Here is a 17,670-nt window from a genome sequence, read left to right as displayed (position 1 = left end):
ATTCCCCCAATCATGAAGATTAGGTGTCAATAGATGTGAAACCCTTTTCTTTTCAATTGTAATTATTAATGTATGTAATACTTATATGGTGGATTTTATCTAATAATATTTATTTCTTAAAAGAAATTGGTTAAATTATGTGGTTACTTGGTAGGGGTCCCACAAATGAACCAAATTCGTGTCCAAGGACTAAATAATAAGAGAAGGAAAGTGGTAAAAAACCCCACTTAAGCACTAGACATCCCTACGAGGTCACATATCTAAACTAAGAAAAATGGGATTGAAGGAAGGTGGTTCATCACATAAGAAGGGTAAATAGATATTAATACTATCATATGTAATTTATGTACAACAATAACACAAGAGTAGATCGTATTTCGATACTCCAAGAGGATAAATGTATATGAACAAGAAAGTGTAAAATCCATATGCTACAATACTAAATAAAACAAAAAAAAACACAAAACATAATTTTTTGTGTGGTAAAGGACAACTTATATTACGACTTAGAATAAATTTTGAAACAATACACCATGGTCTCATTATGATTAGCACGACATACTCAACGGGAGTAGGGACTTATAATTCTTCTTCTTTTCATAAATGATATAATTGTTTCGGAAAACAAACCCTCTAATCTTGAGAAGCAACTTAAAAGTTTTAAATATTTTTATGTTAACATTCGATAATCAAATCTAGGAAAATCACTTCCCTAATCTTATTCTATGAGAATAACATCCTAGAGGAAGTTTTTTTTATACAAATATATTGGAGCTGACCTTCATCACAAGTTCTTGATTGGAACTATGGTATGAAAAGAAGGATTAATAAGGTTGAAAACCTATTCTCGTCTTGAGAACAATAATTAACCTTTTTTGGGAAAAAAGAGAAGAAGCCCTCTTTGATATGCTTGTTGCTCTAGTTATCTTATATAGTTGTGAGGTTTTGAGTTGTAGCATATTTCTAGAAATTTGGAGAAAAAATTTAAAAATATAGAATTGTTTTACAATAAATAGTTTAAAGATTAAAATCAATGCACCTTATCCAATCTTTCTTGGAGGTTGGGCTACCACTCATTGAGAGTGAGCTTATGATCAAATACTCATTCCACAAGTACAAACTCATCAACATGAAGATTGAAAGGCTTCTTAGCATTGCTTCAATACTAGTAAAAGTCACTCAAGCCTTATAGAGAAGAGACACTAAAAATGTGTTTTCTTGGTTGAACCATTAGAGAATATTGAAGAGAATATCAATACCATTAAAAATACTCTCACAACTAAATTTAAGGAGAAATTATGGTGTAATAAAGAAATTGAAAATAAAAAGAAAACTATGAAATATAAAGATGAACAATTTTTAGAAAACAATCTTATTAAAATAAGAATATAAAAGAAAATAAAAATGAAAATAAAACACAATAATCTAGTTTATAAAGAAATTGTTAATTCAATATTATTAAGTATATGTGGCTTAAAGGGGAGTAGATTATGTATACCTTTCGTAAACTTTAGCAAAATTGTACACCTCAGTAAACTTTAGCAAACAATGAATTAGTTGTTGCACACTGTGCATTCTATAGCTCGATATGAGAGTGATGTGTGATTATGTCCATGCTCAATGTGATGTGTTTTTAAGTTAAAATAAATAAGCATTTTTCTAGGGCTTACTTGTTCTCAACCACTTATTGTGGTTCATCATCGGGAGAGAGATAAATAGCCTAACCAAAGGAACAAATAAATATAGTAAAAATGCAACGATTAAATTCAATAAATAATATATATTTACAAATATTATTAGAGAAAAAATAAAAATACATTAAGAAAATAAAAAAATAGCAAAGAAAGGGAAAAAAATAATACTTAAATAATTAAAATAAAAATCTATAATTGACCAAAATAATAATAATATAGACATATATAATAAAATTAAAACAAAACCAAAAGGGCATGGGAAGAAAATAGAAAGATTTTCAATTCAATAAATAAATAAAAAATAAACTCTAAAAGTAAATAAATAAAACAAAGAATTGGGATATTGGAATATTTCTATTTTTAATTGTTTGTTACTTTGATTTAATTATTTATTTAATATAAATTACTAGATAATATATATTTAATTTCTATATAACGATATTTGAATATAAAATAATATCAAAGAATTGGAATACTTCTATTTGTTATTTCTTATTTTGATTTGATTATGTATTTATTTCACTAAATACATAAATATTTTTTAAAGACTAAATCAATAAAAATAAGAATAATTTAACTAAAATAGCATAATAATAATAATAATAATAATATATAATTTTTAAATTGTAGAACCCGAGGAAAGGTTTACATTTCAAGGGGTTTGATCGCTTTATAAAAATAATAAATAAGAATTATTATAAAATCAATACCTTCAATTAAAAAAAACTATGAACAATACATTCCATGGCCAAATATTTTAGACCCATAGTCACTTCATAATTACAATCAATGTAATAGAGTTTTACAATTAATTTATTATTTTTGAAAATAAAGATAAAGGTGGACATTCCACTCTTCTTCTTCTTTTTTGCGATTGAGGCATGGATGTCCTAGACACCTCATAGGTACTATTGTCAATACAATACTGACGTAGGCTTTCTTTAACCCTTATTCAACCTTACAAAAAAAATTGTCTCCACCAAACAAGACAATTTGAACATGTACTTTGTATTATTTCATAAGAGGCTTTTCACGTCGTCCAATCAAATCCCATATAATGCAGATACAAACTGGACACTCGATTATTAAACTCAACCTTGAAAAGTTGTTGTTTTCTTCCATTCCACCCTGCTGCAATGATTATCTATTTGTTGATGGTGTTGGACCCGCCAACATACAAGGGATCTCCTCGATATGAAGTCCTAATTAGACCTCACAATGTTTGGTATAAGAGTCCAATTCGGGAATGTGGCCCAACTGCCATTTACTTAAATATTTTCCTTGTTAGCATAAGAGAGAAATGCACATGTGCTTTCGAATGAGCAAGCAAGTATGCCTTGTGAAATGTCCAACTGTAATCTGTATCAAGGTTTTTTCACTGGAAGGGAACAAAAGTGATCCTTTAAAAGAGAAGTATTAGTGCTAATTTAATAAATACACATGTGCATCATAAGAAATAATCACTAGTCATCAAGCAAAATAGTTCACATAGATGCAACAATCATGAAAACAAACACAACACATATTCAATGAGATGAGCACCAAAGCCACTGAAATCTTTCAATTTCTTTAGTACATGTGACTGTCAACATATACCGCAAACATTCAAAGAACAATCTCAAAGTGTTAATGATATACACATGAAAATGTGTTGGCTCAAAGAGCTTCAAATATTAGGCAAAAGTTCCAAGATACATTAATACAATGAACACCACTAGCTCTAGTAGTGGAGTGTTAAGACACTTCTTGTTATCTAAAAGAACTATCTTCCTCTCTAATGCTTGAATGGAGAAGCTAAGGTTAAACACACTCTCTTTGAGTAATGAGACCTCTTTTATAACCAAAAGTGATGACCTTTCATATTCCCATGACTCTTGAGCTTCCTCGTTGCTCTTAGACTTCTATTGTGACCTTTGGACTTCTATATGACTTTTGAACTTCTAAGTGACCTTTGGACTTCTCTGCATGGCTCTTGGACTTCCATATATTACATTTAGAATAATTTCCAAAATTACATCATAATTTCCACATCATCATGTGACGACAAAATGAAAAGTCAACAAAATGGATGACTTGGACTCATGGTGAATTGTATATAAAGTGTAACATCCTGGGTGAAAATTCTATGTAATAAAGTTAATAAAGGCAAAATAAGACCATGGGAAAGGGACACTTATTCCAAGCTGAATGTTGGGCAAAGATATCCTAGTGGGCATCACTGGATGTGTGTTTTGGCTAAGGAAATTTGGCAAAGGCTAAGACTAAGGCATTAAAAGGAAAAAAGGCAATTTTGGCACATTTATTTATGAAAATAAAGGAAAATAGGAGAAAAGTAAGGTGAAAGGTCACAAGTTGCATGTGAGGAAAAAATTGAGGGAAAATAATGGAAAATGAAGAAATTGGAGGCCTCATTAATACAAAGGCTTCTGAGGGTCATTTTGGCAAGATCCTGGCTCAAGATTAGTTAGTATTAAGCTCTTGGTCAGTTCAAGTTTGGAGGTCTCTCATTATTCTCTCCCTCTCTCACTCTTGGTCACTTAGAGTTTTCTTAGAGCACTCTAGTTTTGGATCAAGGAAGGAAAATCAGGCAAATGGAAGCAAGGATTAAGTAAGAAGAGCAAGATCAGGAAGCTTTAGTAGGAATACTTACAACTAACCTTTTGCATGTGTGACTTCCTAGTTGGTTTGGACATGCATGGCTTTGCATGTTGGTGTATGGTTCTCTTGCTGTCGATGGAATGGTTTTGTCGAGTTATGACTGTTGATTTCTAGCAGAATCAGATGTGCTCTAAGTCTCAAATTTTGCAGGGAGGCTTGGGCCCACATATTCCAAAGAAACGAGAAAGTTTTTTGGGAAATTCCACCCAGAGACAATTTTATTAAAATAATTAATTATTCTTAATGGGTCCCTAGATCTAAACTTCGGGAATTAAAATAATTAAAGGGTATTAATCTAACTATGGGTGTAACCTCTAGAAGAAGATGAGGATCAAACATAAATGATCTTAGCCATTGATTATCTTCTAATATGGGTCGTTGAATGTTAACGAGAAGATTATTTAAGGAGGCTTGAGGGTCATTGGAAGACACGCCGAGAGTTGACCAGTCAAATCGAATTGTTGAGCTAGAGAGAAACACAGTGATTTCATGGTGATCATGTAGAGAGGGGTAGAGATAATTTGGTTGGAGAATCTTCTCTAGAGCCAATAATATGCAACAAAGAGGTAGAGAAATATGTAGAGGAGGCAACATAGTGCCCAGTGAGGGTGACGTAGAGCCAGGAGGGCTCACACAGAGCAATGCAGTGCCTTCCAAGAAGAAGTCTGAGATTTTGTTGGAGGTTTGACATTCTGAGCCGGGAGGGCTGAAGTCGAAGCTCCTTAGAGCAAATCAATCCAGAAAAGAGGTGATGTAGGCCCACACAGTGACTGCGTAGGGGTAGCGCAGAGGTAGCGGGGACTCATTGGTTTAGTTGCTAGATCAGCCGAGACTTGCAGTGTAGAGTGAGGTAATATCACTAATTTCTTCTGCTGAGTGATATTCTCTGTCCTAGATTGCTAGCAAGGCATCCAGAGTTTGTATTAAAAAATTACTATTGCATAATAATAAAACCCTCAGATCTGTTGCACTGGCTTTCCCACATTGGTTTTTCCAAGGACATTTTCCCAAAAATAACATTGTTATTGTGTTGTATTTTCCTTCTTGCTCAGTTTCTTATTTCTGCATATAATTTAATTAAGTGAAGGTTGTAGTGTATTAAGTTTCGATATTTGTTGTAGGAGAAGCTTAATCAGTTGCTGCAGTAGGGATTCCGAGTTCAGGAATTTTCACATGGTATCGAAGCAATGCAGGTGAAACAAGAAGAGCAGTGCTAGAGAACCCAATTTTGAGCAAAGAAGGAGGTCGAATAGCTGCAGGAGGCAACAGTTCGAATCCCTAGAGGGATTGCGCAGTCTAGGCTAGGAAGGTTTAATTTTTTAGGAAAGTCTCTCTTTGAGTGAGTTGACAGAGAGGAAATACTTCTAGATCTAAATCTTGCCAAGCTAGACGGAGCAGCGCAGAGCCTCAGCATGAGGAAAGAGCCGGTGGGACACAGTTTTTCAGCTGGTAGATTGGTGGGCCGAAATACGTCAAAAAAGAGAGGAGAAGCACAATGAGGGAATTTTTCCTCAGTAGACTTCCCGCCAAGAAGTCCATTTTTTTATTGCCTAAGCAACAACAGTAAGAGACTGAGAGGAGGAGTTTGACATTTTCGTGGCAAAGATGGCAGCTAGTGGGTTGAGAGATCAGGAAAGGTTGGATGGGGCATCCAACTATGTAATCTGGAAAGCAAAGATGTTGTGCCTTCAAGATGAGCATTTTATTAAGGCCTATGTCGACAACGTGGTGGTTGAGCCTGCATATCCAAATCTGTTGAAGAAGTACAAGGGAGAAACGGTGAAGGTCAAGAGGATGATCCTTGTGGAGTAAAGGATCACATGGTATGTCACATCACTAGCAGAGGGACTGCTCAGGAGATATAGGATACCTTGGCAATGTTGTATCAAGGATCTTCTGAGTAGTGGAAGATGTACTTAGAGAATAAATTGAGGTCTGCACAGACACAAAAGGGGGAGTGCATTGATCCATTCCTCAAGAAGCTTCAGGAGACCCAGGATGAGTTGGCAGCTATGGGGTCTACACCTCAAGGTTCCGAGATGGTGAGACTGACCCTAAATTCAGTCTCAGAAGAGTGGCAAGTCTTTGTCCAAAGCATCCTGGGCAGGGAAACTTTGTTAGACTGGGATAATATGTGGTAGCTCTCAAGCAGGAAGAGCTGAGGAGAGATCTAGTCAAGTGTAAGCTTGATGGAAGCAACAACAGTGGGTCGAAGCCCAAGGAGGAGGAAGAGAATGCAACCCTTGCATCCAAGGGGCAGCAGGAGCAGCGAAGGTGGAAGAAGGACGTCTCGAAGATCAAATGCTTCAGGTGTGGTGAAATGGGTCACTACGTAACACATTGTACTCTCAAGAAGAAGGACAAAGATGAGAAGCATGATTTGAAGGCTGCACCCATGAAGATCAAGGAGGAGGAGTTTGACATGACAGCCGAGATACCTCTAGGAGGGAGGTGGGATGATTTAGAGCTATAGTTCAAAAGAGCTACAGATGGGCAAGATCCTTGAGGAACCCACCTCTTGGATCATTTCCTTACTACGAGATCCTAGATTAGAAGTAGTAGGATGGGCCAGTGTCAGTTGGTGTAGAGGAGTGTTGGAGCGACAGATGCAGTGGCTAGAACTCCAAGTCTGAGCAGCGTAGTGCATAGTTGCAACAGTGCAGTAGCAATAGTAGCGCAGTGGCTTCAAAGGGATAGCATGGGACTAGCAGCAGTCAGATCTTCAGCATTGAGATGCATCTATGCTGAACACTTGTTCAGATTTTGGGATGTTTTTTAGTTGCAGTGCAAATAAGTGTTAGCAGTGGCAGTGCTAGTAGTAGCACAAATGCAACACTTGAGAGGGGGTTGTAGTATGGATGCAGTGTTGACAGTGGCAATGTCAGCAATAGTACAGTTGCACTAGCAGTGCAATAATTGGTGGACAACATGTCAGACATCAACAACGCAGAGTACGATGTTATGAAGTCAGGATGATGCTTCAGTGGGAGGCATTGCTAGAGCACATTCCTTGCTAAGAGGGAGTGTTGATATCTGGTAGCACTAGATGTTCTCTAAGTCTCAAATTTTGTAGGGAGGCTTGGGCACATGTATTCCAAAGAACCTAGAAATCGCTTTGGGAAATTCCACCGAGAGAAAGTTTTATTAAAATAATTAATTATTTTTAATGGGTCCCTAAGTCTAAACTTAGGAAATTAAAATAATTAATGGGTATTAATCTAACTGTGGGTGTAACTTCTAGAAGAAGACGAGGATCAAGCATAAATGATCTTAGCCATTGATTAGCTTCTAATATGGGTTGTTGAATTTCAACGAGAAGATTATTTAAGGAGGCTTGAGGGTCATTTGGAAGACACATCGAGAGTTGATCAGTTAGATCGAATTGCTGAGCTAGAGAGCAATGAAGTGATTTCGTGGTGATCACATAGAGAGGGGCAGAGAAAATTTTGGTTGGAGAATCTTCTCTGGACCCAAGAATACGCAACAGAGAGGTAGAGAAAGATGTAGAGGAGGTAGCACAATGCCCAGTGAGGGTGACGCGGAGCCAAGAAGGGCTCACACAGAGCAGCACAATGCCTTCCAAGCAGAAGTCCAAGATTTTGCTAGAGGTTTGATATTTTAAGTCGGGAGGGTTGATTTCGAAACTCTTGAAAGAGAATTGATCCAATAGAGAGGTGACGCAGTGCCACAAAGGCAGTGGTGCAGGCCCACGTAGTGACTGCGTAGGGACAATGCAAAGGTATTCAAGGACTCGTTGGTTTAGTTGTCGGATCAACTGAGACTTGTAGTGTAGAGTGAGGTAATCTCACTAATTTCTTCTGCCAAGTGATATTCTCTGTCCTAGATTTCCAGTAAGGCATCGAAAGTTTGTATTAAGAAATTACTATTTTATAATAATAAAACCCTTAGATCTGTTGCACTGGTTTTCCCACATTGGGTTTTTTTGAGGACATTTGTCCAAAAATAACGGTGTCATTATGTTGTATTTTCCTTCTTGCTCAGTTTCTTATTTCCGCATATAATTTAATTAAGTGAAAGTTGTAGTGTATTAAGTTTTGATATTTGTTGTAGGAAGTAGTACATAATTTGTTCAGAAATTAACAAATAGTGTTGGGTTGTGTTATGTTCTTTCCACGACTAGCCCACGTAGTTAACCGGGGGTTAGAGGGGGGGAGGTCATAGGGGGTTTGAGGTGTACCCGTAACCCCACTTTATGGGGTCCGGGGCAGTGCCCCAAATTTTTTTGGTTTTGGACCCTATGTTAGGTTGGGCAGACCCACCTATGGTTTTGTGCATGATTTTCGCACATGTTTTTTGGATGCGATGGTTTTCGGTCCATGGTATTGGACACGATGGTTTTTCGGTCCATGGTATTGGATGCTTCGACATGTATAAATATGTACTGTAACATTGAAAGGAACATAATGAAAAATCAAGCTGGTAGTCCTGGCCTTGGGATCCAGGGGAAAATCTCTGTGTATATGTGTTTTATGTGTTATGCTCTCACATTGCTTATTTTCTGTGTTCTAGAATTGTTATGCAGTTAATTATTGTACGAGGTTAAAACCTACAAATAGGAGAAGCTTAATCAGTTGTTGCAGTAGGGATTCCGGGTTCAAGAATTTTCACAATGACAATGGTTTTCGGCCTAGCCTTGCCTTTTTCTGGATGCCATGGTATGTTGGGATGTTTATCTCGGTTTTGAGCTTTGGTTTGTTGGATGGATTTCAGAATCTGGGGCAGAGGTGATCTCAAGGTTCATTCCCAAAGGTCTAGGAATCCCTTGACGAATTTTGGCAAGATACACTGTAAAGCTTGAGGGAGAACTATCAATTTAGGGCCTAGTGATTCGAGTTTGGATTGCAGTAAATCCCGAGAGACTAGTCTTTTTAGGGCCCAGTGATCTGGGATTGGATTGCGGTAAAGGCTGAGAGATAAGGAGACAAAAAATTTCTGAAGGATAGTGATGGGTTCCAGATGGCATTCCCAGTTCGGTTTGGTTATGATCAGAGCACTGGTTTTGGTGTTATCACAGTTTGATGAGTGTGGAGGTGGTTTAATCTCTAGATTCCCTTGATTGTTCTTGGCTTGGTTGTTCTATGAGATCCGACATTCATGCTTGGAATATGGCACAGGGGTAACAAGCTGAAAGAGAGATCTGGTTCGGGCATGTCTATGGTTGGGTGGTACATGGAAGTCCCGAACCCAGTCAAATTTGCCTATGATTAATAAAAGCTAAGTTCTCTTACTTTTTCACTGGTTTATATGTGGATTTAATGGTTGTCATATCTCTCATATTTATATGGTTTTATGCTGGAGAAGGAGGTGATCCTTCTGGTTATGTTTCATAAGTTATTTCAGTCATTTATGCTTTGTCTTGTATCCTAGACCTGTAGGTTGCGGTGATGCCGAGTGTTTGATAGAATGCCAGTCCTAGTTGGGGATGCTCAGGCCTAGTCCTGAGGTTGATTTTTGATTTATCAACGTTGTTATCATGTCTTTGATAGATTTTGAAGGTTGTGGCAAGTCCTGGGCAGAGGCTGGGATTTTGGGCTAGAAAAGTGTCTCAAATCTCAGGGTTGCTTGCACATGTCTGCTGAGAAAAATCCACAGTCACTAGCACATAGGCTTATGAGAGTGACGTTGGGATGCTAGACATTGTCATGCAAATAGCATGAGAGCAATTAGGGGTTACAAGGCTTAAATCACCAGTCGGACTCGGGGACATGATGTTTGGGTGGCTGACATGTCTCCTAAGGGTGTTGTTAGTGATGTGGATAGGTTTCTTTGATATGTTTCTTTGGTTCCATTTACTTAATGTCACCAAGGAAGTTTACTCCCTTATAGTAGCCTCTCTGGTCACATGTTTACCTCGGCTGGCCGGTTGCTTGGGTGGCCTGGGAGGAGGGGGTGTTACATAAAATTCTTTTAAAGTGATGACACTAGCACTATGTATTTAGTACTCATAATATATCTTGCATTGATGTTGTCATCTACCCTCCAAAGGGCCTTGAGAGATCTTGGAGTCTTCATGAGTCACTTAGGTCATTGAAATCCATTTTTTTTTCAATTGTCGCAACATAGTTCCTTCATCTTCAGTATGCTTCCTTAGGCAACAATTCTTATCAAATCTCCTTACACATATTTTCCATGCTTCATTGAACACTTGAAGATGTATATCATTCATGGCAAGAAAACATTAGCCCAAAATCTCTTATTCTATTACGCTTCATGAAAATTTCCTGTTTGTGGAACAATAGTATGCCAGAGAGATAGAGAGAAGATTTATGGGCACAGGATGCACTTGAAAGAGACAAGGAGGGGCTTTACTATTCATTGATGATGTGTTATGCACTCAACTAGAGGAGGAGAAGGCTTGATGGAGGGAGCAGGGCTCAACAACAAGAGACAAGTTGCATGATTGTTCATTAAGGATGTGTGGTGTGCTTGGAAGGCAAGTCAGGGCCACAAGGAGGGTGCAGGGTGCATGAACAAGGCACAAGGAATGCCTCATTACCCACTGAGAGAGCGGAGTGCACTCAACTGGGAGGCATGGGCTAGGCTTGGCACACGGTGTGAAAATGATCCAAACTTATGCAAGAATGCAACATAATACAAATATAAACATAAAAACATAGATGCAGCAAAAATAAAACTTCATTTCATTAATATCAAAGAATTGAAATATGCTTACATCCAGAATGGAAATAAACTAGCTCGGGTGATGGTCACTTATCTTTGAGAAGATATGTGGCAGCTATTGTTGTCTAGGAAATCCTCTCTGCAGATAGAGATGATCCCTCTAGCCCAATGAGTGGGACTAACAACCTACGTGACAATCTGCTAGACTCTTTCCTAAGTTACCATTGAAAAGAGAGACGAGGAAGATGGCCCACCTCGTTCTGATGCTATCACGTCTTCCTTTGTTGAAGACCTTGAATCACAGTGTTTATGCACCTGCACAAGGGATCAAGACACAATAAGGCATGCAAATACAAATAACATATTCAAAGTTAACCTACTTAACAGATCAAGGATCATTAAGCTAAATGATACATGGCCATACACATTTAGGGAAAATGAATGAGCAATTGTATATTAATAGAATAAAGGAGGAATCATACAACCAAGTCTTGATGTCAATAGGCTCTCCTTGAATGAATGTCCAAGTCCAAGCTAGGCTCTCCAAACACACCTTCTCCAAGCCAAATGAGTAATATATAGGCACAATATTAGCATAAGGGTGCAAATAGACAAAGACCAACCATTTGGGAATGAGAGAGGATGAATATATAAGTAGGGAAAGGGAGTTAGAAACACTCCAAAGATAGGAGTAGGCCCTCATCTCAAAGAGGTAGATCATAGAGATAAGATCAAGAGGCCAAGTTGGGAGAACTCAACCTTATCTACGCCGAACAATGTCCAGCTCGCCGCTCTAGAAGCTTCTAGATCACGAAGCTTCTCATCCTCTTTTGGAAAACTGCCTTTTAGGGATCATCGCAGGTATACAAGTAAACAGAGCGGTGTCATCGCAGGTCTAGTATAGTGCAACAAGCAACCATCGTGGTTTCCAGAAACATAAGAGCGTTGACTCTCAAATTAGGGTTTTCGAGCTATTTCCTTCAGGGGAAGCTCAAGGCATTTTCCAATAAGTGTTAGGGAGGATCTGAGTTGCATATCTAAATGAGTACACTGCATGATGGTCATGTTTCAGGCACTTCGGGGTACGTCACAGGGAAGTGCAGGAGGTGTGACAAAATAATGTGTAACAGATGACCCCTAAAGCATGAAGGTGCAACGAGGAGTGATGGATGAGATGCTTTATGAGCTTTTGCAAGGATGAGAACAAAAACTGTCAGGAGACCTACAAATCAAGGATGCATATACATATACATATCTGATATCAAAACATGAATCCACGGTATGGACGCAACCATCCAGATAATAAGGACTATATGAAAGGATCCATGGCATGGGCACAACCATCCAAATGAGAAGGATCATCTGTAAATATAAGATCCAAGGTATGGACACAACCACCTGATATAGAAGGATCATCATAAGCGCAAAGTCCCACGGTATGGTCACAACCATCCGTATAGCAGAAACATGTGTACAATCATGAATAAACACAACTCCACGTATTCTGAGTCATATCAGACAGGACTCAGGGTCTTGCTCTCCATCCCAACCCCATCAAAGTACGAATTCTAACATGCGAATGAATGTGTCGAAGTCGAACATGCTAAAAAACCGCCTGATTACTGGCCAATGATGTGGATCGTTAACAAGCATGAGAGAAACCACCAATAATGGCAATGGCTCTCAAGGTACGATAGTAAAATCCGTGGATGTGATAATGAAGCTGAAGTCGAACACTTGTGGAATCATCTGATCAAAGGCTAATGATGAAATCCTGTCGTTGGATGCAAAGAACTTGCCATTAAGGCATGCAAGCTCTAAGGTACTAAAAGGGAGTCTCTAAGTCATCCTCCTGGATAATGAGCTGAAGTCGACAGGAAGTCATCCATCGAAGAAGGGCCATGGTGAGTCCCCCATCCTCGACACGAAACAAGGAATAAAGTGGAATGAAGTGAATACGATCCAAGAATGTAACAATGGGACAAAAAATGTATGGGTAAATAACTACAGATAGGAATTCTCTTGAACATTGGCGATACGACTCCGAGTGTGTCAGCATTTGACTCAATATAGGACTAAAAGTCATGATGACGAAATGCGATAGTCAGATGAGAGGAAAATATGGATCACCTAAACCTGGGAGGACAAGTAACTGAGTGAGGACATCCAAAAACTGACACGAAAAGCAGAAGAGTGTCATGTTCAAGAGCGACATGCTGTCTATACAAAGGATGTTTCATTTTCATTTTTCCCCGCTATTTCTAGCGAGTACCCCAATTATTTTTATCACAAGCTTGAAGGGGATAGCACATGCTTGTCATGTATGTTCATTCTTCGAATAAATCCATCCTAGTAAGTTTTACGAGCCCTAGGAAGGAGAAGCTTGGTCTCATCATGGTGACGAGTCTTTCGCCGTAAAATTTTAACGAGATCGATGTAAGAATAACTCGGTACCTTTTTCATATTTAAAGAGTTTGAAAAAGAGATGGAAAAAAAATCCATCATGCGCCTTTTCATAATTTGTGTCTCGAACATGAAAAGGTAGAAAACAATATTCGAGAGAACCTCTTGACCATGTCGATCAAGGTGTACCTTTTTTTTGTAAATAGTCGATCTCATCTCGAAAAAGGGGTAAACGTATTATTGAGATTGTTGTAGCATTTTTTGGTTTTGGTTAGTTAGTATCAATTAGTCAAAAAAATGAAAATATATTTCAAAAAATGTTAAGTTAAGATATGGACAAAAAGAATATTAAATAAAAAATGTTAGGGATATTTTTATGAATTAGTCCATATCAAATAAAATGATAGAATAGATGCCCTAAAAAATGGAGGCAAAAATAAAATGTTAGGCTAGAAAGAAAAGCAATAATAAACTGTGAAATTGTTGCAAATCCAAATGCCACTACTCTTAGTATAGTTTACTTTTGCAAATAAAATTGTGTGTAGATTGTTTAAATGCCACACTAGTTCATATAATCTAATTGTACAGTTTAATGATAATTGGATTTTATTTGAATTATTTGTCAATAGGTAACAAATAAAATTGGCTCAACAGTTTAATTTGAGCCAATGGAGGAAATAAGGGATAGAGTTAGATTAGTCATTAAAAACAAATATTGAGTTGCTAGCCTAAATGCACTCGGATGAATAAATGAAAATGTTAGGAGTGTAAAGGGTAGGTAGAAATATGAGAAATAATTGGATCATGAAAGGATTTTATCCTATGTGTAATATTGGATAATGTGTGCATACGATGTTGAATTTTAAATTAACTATGAATTCTAAGCACCAATATTATTTGGTAAACACCCTAACTTCATTCATTTATTCCCCCATTACTCAAAATTGCCACATCTACCAAAATCATGACCCCACCATCGCTTGCTGCTCACACGTTAAAACCTTTTCACCTTGCCTTACATCCTGCATGCTCGCCCGAGATCCGATGGTCCACATCGCTCCTCGGCCCTCATCTGTAAGGGATAGAGGTAGATTAGTCATTAAAAAGAAAGTCATCTGCAAATGGGGTAGCAAGCTAAGTGGGCTTGATTGTGGGGAAAGGTAATGTTGCAAGGAAAAATAAAATAAGTGGCTTGATTGTGGGGAAAAACTCCACAGTTAAGCGCGCTTGAGCCAGAGGAGTTCTGGGATGGGTGACCTCCTGGGAAGTCCTGGTTACCGAGTGCAAGCCCCGGAAGTGATGATTGATGCTATGTGATTCGTTCTCCACATTTCACTAGTTTCAATCCCACTTCTTCACCCCTGTGAGCATCACCCTATGCAATGAGTGCTAAGTGAACTATTCAAAAATCATGAGAAATTAGTCACTTTACGACTACCTCTCATGGAAATGGTCATACTTTGAATGACTTACTTAACGCAGTTGAATCCCAAAAATGATATCTAATATAATGCACTGCGTAAATCCCCCATACTTAAATTCACAGAATTGTTTATTCATCCATCTATTAGTCTTATGAGCAACACTCCAGTACCAAGAATCAGTGATGAAATTGTGAAAGTGTTGCAGCTAGTTGATCAAGCCACAACAGGAGATTGGTATCTTTACCAAAACTACATAGAAATCAAGGTTTATGGTTGTGAGCTTCCACCCTACAAACTTCCCAAGTACCTCCCCATCAGAATCTTTGCACTGGAATATATTAGGCAGAGGTTAAATGCAGATGAAGTACACTTTGTGGTAGCAAAGAAGAAATCTCAATTCAAGCTAAAAGCTCAGGTTGGTCCATTCATTTGCAATACCAGAGTAGCAGGAGAAGAAGTAGACAAGTTATTAAAAGAAATGAAGTTTGGTCTCAATTTCACTTGGTCTTATGACCCAATGGGAGTGATTTCTAAACTCAGGGTTGAAAATAAGTTTACTGCATATCACCACACAGCTAGATCTGAAATAGAGAAGTATAAAAATTAGTTGGAATGGAAAGGGAACACTCTTCAAGAAGCCAAAGAGTAGGCAGTTTCTACTTCAAATGTGCAAGCTCCACTTGCACGGGAAAAGACAACTAAAAGAATAAGGGAGAACAATCATCCCCTACAACTAAAGCATCAAGCCAGGGCTTTAGGATTGCGCATAGGAAAAAGAGACTTAGGATCTCTGTGATTGTTGGAGCAACACACGAGTCTCAAAAAACAACATTTGATGGACTTGGAGAGAGTGTGATTTATACATAGTCTGGTGGACAGACTAACCAGTCCCCAACTCATTCCACTACTTCTCATGAACAACAAGTAATTCAGACCAGTGGAAGCATTTAGAAGGACAAGGAGGGGGACATCTTTCATGTTTTTAGTGAAATTAAAAAGAAAAATGAAGAGTTGAAATTGAACACCTATACCCAGTTCTGGAAACATTCCTCCTGCTCTCAGGCTAGACTTCTTTCAACTTTTGATTCTGAGAAGGGAAAAATGCAGATGACTTTCCTGCAAGCTCAGATTCCATAGCCCAGGACTCATGCACATTATCAGAAGCAATCCTCATTTTAGTTTAATGTAAAAGATGTGCATCCAATTGATCAAATTGAGATGCACAAACAAACCAGATAGATGATTTCTTCCACTCTAACTCATACTGCCATGAGTTTGTCAAAGTTACTGGTCACCTTGGCCAATACACAGTCATAACTGAAATTGGAGAAGGTTTCCTCATTGGCAAAGGACACCAAGATCAAAGACTTGGAAGATCTGGTGCTAAGATGGGTATTATCCCTCAAACATAAATGTAGCAAAAGAACCCGTTAAGAAGAAAAATGTTGAGCTCTCAACATTAAGGAAAAAACTCAAACTGTGAGCTTCTGAGGATCCAATGACCAAGGAGATTGAAAAAACTGAGGCTCAGAAATCCGACATGATGAAGCTCATCATGGAACAAAATCTGCAAATAAAACAGATGGAGGAACAAATGGAAAAATTGGTCAAAGAGAAGGAAGAAGCTGTCAAGAATGCTCAATTCCAATGGATGTAGTTCCTCTTTCAACAGTCTCAATAACCAGGGTTTCTAATTTAAGAACAATGTCAACTACAGGTACAACAGAAGGAGTTGAACAACTTGCAAAAGCTGTTCCAAATCTGTCCATTCAGACAATTGAAATGAAGAAGTTGCAGGATGAATTGAAGGAATTAAAACATATGAAGGCAGTTGCAGATAGTTTACATGTAGCTGAGTTGCAGAGGACAAAAAGTCAGATTGAAGTTTTGCAGAAGGAAATCAAAGATTCCTACCTTGGAAACAAGCTAGGTTTAGCAAAGGAAATTCTATGGGAAGAAATTACAGAATCACTCAAGGATATCTGGCCCTATATTAAGATAATATTTGATCAAAAAGACTTGTTGGAGAAAGCTCAGGAAGCTGTGGAAACTATTTCTAAATAACTTGAGGACATGCCAGAAATTGCTTTTGAAATAATCAAGTTCCTCAATTCTAAAGATAGATATGAGCTTGAAGAATTGGGTATAAATGATAGGACAACAACTATACTGGAAGTAAAGAAGATCATCACCAAGAAAAACCTCATCCTTCAGTTGGAGGAAAAGAGTAGCAATGTGAAAATTATAGTTCAAAGGTTTTCAGTAGGTTAGAACCCTTGACCAACAAGGGTCTGCCCTCTATGCTTGTGATAAATGACAAATTAATGCCCATTGAGGATTATGTTCAAAAGCTTACAGAGGTGGGTACCAATGTTGCTTCAGTTTCAAATATAAGAGGTGCAGCAACATCAAGGGTTGTGCTGAATGCACTCAGAGATTCCTTTTTCATCCTAGATGAAATTAGGCATATATTTCTAGTAAAACCCACTTTCACTAAGTATACATAGATGGATGAAGTTTATAGGAGGGTAACTCAGTTATCTATCCTAGATAAAAAACGTTGGGAAGAATTAACTGATTTACTTGACTAAAAGGGTGATCAAACAACATTCAATATTTACATAGACAATCGTCACCATCTCAACAATTCTCAATTTTTTCAGCAACACTCATCAACAGCTCAGCACTAAAACAGTGACAGATCGACTATCAGTTTATATTCTTGATTTTGTAATTATCTATTTTTGTAAAGAAGTTTAAGATATTTTCTCAGTTCTCAGATTGTATAAATAACTCTCTTTCACGAGTTATTAAGGGTTGCACCCTTGAAGAAGCATTTCTAAACATTG

This window comes from Pinus tabuliformis, chromosome Q (genome assembly GCF_031772625.1).
Source record: "Pinus tabuliformis cultivar Carrire ecotype Pingquan chromosome Q, CPIR1, whole genome shotgun sequence".
Taxonomy (NCBI): domain Eukaryota; kingdom Viridiplantae; phylum Streptophyta; class Pinopsida; order Pinales; family Pinaceae; genus Pinus; species Pinus tabuliformis.
Note: the sequence above shows the minus strand (reverse complement) of the source record.